This window comes from Otolemur garnettii, unplaced genomic scaffold (genome assembly GCF_000181295.1).
Source record: "Otolemur garnettii isolate 467f Iridium unplaced genomic scaffold, OtoGar3 scaffold00007, whole genome shotgun sequence".
NCBI classification, from domain to species: Eukaryota; Metazoa; Chordata; class Mammalia; order Primates; family Galagidae; genus Otolemur; species Otolemur garnettii.
Window position 1 is genome coordinate 37,279,609 of NW_003852402.1, and position 5,291 is coordinate 37,284,899.

A 5,291-nucleotide genomic window follows, 5' to 3' on the forward strand; every position below is an offset into this window, starting at 1 on the left:
TGCCAGAATGTCAGGTTGAGCAGAGTTACTATAAAGCATTACAGCTGGGATGTAGTAGCTACATTTGTTTCCAATTTTAGTCTCTAGATCTGAAAGGTGGGCTGAGATCAACCAAATGTTAGATTTGTGAATGTTGGATTTCTGGCACTGATCTTCCAGAAAGAAGATCTTTTTTGGTTCCTTTTAGGTTTTCTGCCCCCTGGGCCTATTGCTAATATTCTGCATTTTCCACTTTCCTGGCTCAAAATTTTTTGTATTTATAGCTACTCTCCCAGGATAAGAATATGTGTAATTATATCCGCTCTTCCTTCATTAACCTCCCTGCTCTTCTGCAGCGCTCTGTTGTTGCAGGATTTTCCCCTCTCTGGGTCTCTCACATTATGCATGCTCCTATCAAGTGAATCTCTTCTTGCACACACCTTCCCTCCTCCACAAAGTGTGACACTGTCAGGGGACTCAGAGGAACAGTTTTTTCATGAATAACTAATGATCAGTTGGTTCCTAATTAGCATATCAGCTCTCTCCATGAAAATGATGTTGCAAAATTACTTGAGATTGTTAAAAGCAGAGGATTTACCGAGGTGGTTTTAGGCATTCTTCCGGCGAACTCCATACACTATTAATGTATTTAGTAAACTCTTGCTTCCTAGGTAATATAAAGGAAACGTCTCCCTACACCATGTGCAAAATCATATTTTGTCGCTGCTACTGTTGTTCTTAAGGACCCGAAGCCCTGTCAGCAATTTGCCATATGTTAAATGTAATGCTCGTAAAGATTCTATAAAGGGGGAAAGCTGTGATGCCCATTTTAAAGATAAGGAAATTCAGACGCAGAGATACTGAGAAGTCTCAAGAGTTCCCAGAGCTGGGAAGGGAAAGAAGCTCAAATTCAAAGCAAGGGAGCCCTGGCTCCTCAGCCTCCTAGAAAAGAAAATGTCATTGATGTTACACTGAGTGGCTAAGTACTTATTGGCCATAGGATAAATGCTGGGCACAGAGATAGATGAAGAAGACTGTGCTTGGCTTTGAACAGTCTAGCAGCAATGGAATGATTATGAGCTGATGAATTACAGTGCACTGAAAGGGATATTAACATTGGGTAGGAACAGGGAGCTGTGGGAGCCCATTAGAAGCACATTGTCCCCCAAGGCACAGATGTCACAGGTGTTTCACACTTTCCACTTTTCTTAAGCAAAAAGGACAATATTTCAAACAAGAAAATTAACAGATGTGAAAAAAGGAAGGATCAAAAATTATAAACTTCTTTTCTGAATACTGTAAACTCTGCTTTCCCTACACTGTATCTACATACTTAGGACATTTTAATTTACAAATTAGGCACAGTAAGAGATTAACAGCAACTAATGATAAAATAGAACAGCTATCACGACACACTGTAGCAAAAGTTACATACAGGACGTCTCTTGTTCTCTCTGTCAGGACATCTTATTGTACTGCATTCTATTTTTGGACCTTGATTGACCTTGAATAACTGAAAATAAGGCAAGCGAAACCTTGGAATGCAAAACCGTGGATAAGGGGGCACTATTTGTATATACTTGGAGCTGTTTCTGTGATAATTATTTTCTTAATTAAATACACAATCAACATAGCTTTTCTTTTAATGACCAAAAATGTTGACTGCAGGCTACACCAAAGCAAAATCATCAGCTTTCCCTCATCTAACCAAGTCTTTTTCCTGGAGCAGTGTAGTGGAGAAATCCTTTAGATGGCATAGACTAGCAGGCTGTCCAACCTTTTCTCTCTCTTCTGCCATGCACCAGAAAAATAAGAGTTGTTTGGGGCCACACATTAAATATACAAGCACTAATGAAAAGTTGATGAGCAAAAGAAAAGATCCGTGCATACTTTTCACAATATCTGACACCACAGATAAGCAAAACAGTCCTCAGATAATCAGCGTGCAGTGTACAGGTCATGGGTTGAACACCCCTGATAGAAAAGCATGTCCACACACATCTGCACATCAGTGACTGGCTGGCTGGATCAGTCTCACAGTCGTGAATCTCAAGGTCATCTTGCTGTGGATATAGCAGGCCTACGAATAGCCCTGGTCTCCCTATGTTAAAATTCCTTTTCCATTTCTTAAAATGATTCATTAGGTTATTGGTGCTCTCTTTCTGTTTTTCGGATGTGGGCATCTAATGTGATAAATTTCCCTCTTAGGATGGCTTTTGCAGTGTCCCACAGGTTTTGGTAGCTTGTGTCTTAATTTTTGTTGTGCTCGAGGAAGTTAATGATTTTTTTTAATCGCTTCCTTAACCAAACTGTCATTCAGCACAAGGCTATTTCATTTCCATACCTTCGTATGGCAGTGATAATTGTTGTAGGAGTTAAATTCTACCTTTATCGCCTTGTGGTCTGAGAAGATACAAAGTATAATTTTAATTCTTTTCATTTTATTGAGGCTCGATTTGTGTCCTTGGATATGATCTATTTGAGAAAATATTCCCAGGGCTGACAAGAAGAATGTATATTCCTTACGTTTGGGATGGAGGGTTCTGTATATGTCTAAGCACAGTTGTTCCAGGGTCTCATTTAAGTCCCTTGTATCTTTGTTTAGTTTTTGTTTAGAGGATCTGTCCAGCTCTGTAAGAGGAGTGTTAAAGTCTCCTACTATAATGGTGCTATAGAATATTATATTACTCAGACTAATTAAGGTCTATTTTATAAATCAGTGAGCATTTAAGTTGGGTGCCTAAATATTCAGAATTAAAATTTCTTCTTCCTCAATTAATTTCTATGTACATCAAGGTTTAAGAACCAATAGACTAAAAATTCTCATGAATAAGGAAAGCCACCTAGATGATCTTTACTTTTTCTTAATTATTGTTTAAGGTCATGGATTGGTAAGTAAGAGCCTAATCTCTGGAAACAGATAAATCTCAGTTCAGGTTGATCCGTTTCATTTACAACCTGAACCCTAGGACACATTTCTTAATCTTTCCAAAAACTTTCTAGCAGATTTACTGTGAGGACTAGGTATAATGTACACAAAACAGCTAGCAATGCCTTGTACTTAATACGTGTTCAATTAATGTCGGAAATGTGACATTGGATGTGATATAGGTGTTAGGTAACTATTTTAAGTTGCACATGAACTTTATGGACTCCTGGTATATGTATGTATGTGTATATATATGTATACACACACATGCATGCCTACACACATTTATACATACATATATATATAAATATGCATACTATTAAAATAAAATGATATTAAAACATTGTAATAGAAATTGTCAAAACTATCATAAGAACAAAACAGTCACTACTACCCTTGTGGGAAAGAAGTGGGTCTTTGTTTGGCTATACTGGGCCTTTTCAGAGTTAAGAATCAGACCCCTCTACTATATTTCCCTGAAAATAAGTCACTGTCTTATATTTATTTTTTCTCAAGAAGACACACTAGGGCTTATTTTCAGGGGATGTCTTATTTTTATTAAGTATAATACAACAATCTACATTTATTCAAATACAGTTAAGTCATCTTCTTCTGGAACCTGACAGGGGGAGCCGACCTTGTTAGTGGGGCTGGCACTAGCGATGTGTGAACTCCTTTCCCCTAGCCATTCGCACATGCGCAGTAGGATGCCTGTGACAGCGGTTACCACACGCGCACCCGGGCAAGTGCGAACTGCTTGGAGAAAGGCACTGTGGCAGATAAAAGGTATTCAGTCCTCCTTACCACTCTATGCCAAAATGCAAGGCGTGGCTATGCAAATTCACTACATAGCCACACCCATCACTAGGTCTTATTATTGGGGTAGGGCTTATATTCAGCAAATGCATAGAAATCCTGCTAGTGCTTATTTTGGGGGTAGATCTTATTTTTGGGGAAACACGGTTGTAAGCCCTTCACCCCAGGCTGTCTTTCACTCCAACCCACAGCTTTTAGCTAGGAGGTGACAGATCTTTTCTTTGCTATTAGCTCCCTCTTCTCACATCATGCAAAAACCTGCCATGTGTTTCATTTGTGGGTTATTTAAGCTAGAAAAGTAGTATGGGGTTGTTGAACAAGCAGTCATCAAGAATAATGATCACTAATACAACCCAACATCTAACAGATTTTATATAAAAGACTAAATCATAGCCACTTTTGGTCTCTGTTTCCTTATGCATTAAGATTCAAAGAGAAAAAGGAGATTGCTTCTAAGGATCTTTCTGGGTATCCTGTTCTGAGTTTCTTGAGCTACTAACATGCACTGAGGTATTAACCTTTGATATCCTTACTCCCTGATAACATCATTTGCCCCGTAAGCAAGAGGAATGACTGTTGTCATTTATAAACCTATGCATTAACCTTGCTATAGATGTGTTAGAATAACCTGAAGATATAGCCAACCTTTAGCGTCCAGCAAAGTGTTTAAACAACTTACCTATCAGCAAAGTGGGTCAGGATCAAGTCTGTGTAATCCCTGTGGAGAAAACCTTCCAAAACACCTGGGCATGGATCTTTTGGCAACTGACAGTGCACAGATAGCAAGATTCTTACTCAGGTTGGGAATTGCTTCCTTTTAGGTCCAGCCAGGATCAAAATGTAACACTCTGTTGATGGAGGAGTGAGAGCAGTTGTCATGAGCAAATTCATGTGTGCAATGCACTCCAGTTTTTAGAGAGGATCCTTCATCAACTAGGTTATTGAGCATACCAGAAATAATACCCATTGCATATCTCACAATAGCTATAAACAGAAAAACTGAGTGATCAGAATGCAGCCTCGTTAAAGGTTCATTCGTTTACCAGCCACTGATTTTTTTGAATGCCCATCAAATTCACTAACTTGAATGCTTCGTAAAGCTTACTCCTGAGTGAGATGCTGATGAAACAAGGATACTTCTGGTCATTTACTAAGCTCTTTTTTTCCTGCTTCCTGAATGAAAATCTATTTCTTCATATATTAACTTATTGGAGATCCAGTCATTATAGTTTTATAACAGTTCAGCATTTTATTAGCTTGTATTATTTTGAATTTCAGAAATGGCAATAAAACTATAATGAACTCTCCTTCTGATATTGACTTTTATGTGTATTTTTAGAAGATTTAACAGCAGGAAGATAGAAGTATTTTCAGGACAGGGGAATGCCCATTCTTTTTAGGGCATTTTAATTTATTTCAGTGAATGCTCATGGCTAGTGTAGACACAATTGTAGGGTAGGTCAAGTTTCTCTTCAGGGATACTCTCTTTCAGGACTTTACTGCTGCTTGGTCAGAATATTTCCTGAGTACCTAATATAACCTCATGCCTTCTTCAACATTCCTCATC

At 38.4% G+C, this 5,291-nt stretch overlaps 1 protein-coding gene across 1 annotated transcript in view; it reads left to right on the plus strand.

Moving 5' to 3' along the window:
- The window catches only part of LIN7A (lin-7 homolog A, crumbs cell polarity complex component), a 152,031-nt gene that overhangs the window by 131,004 nt on the left and 15,736 nt on the right, over positions 1-5,291 (plus strand). The gene's annotated exons all lie outside the window — the stretch shown is intronic.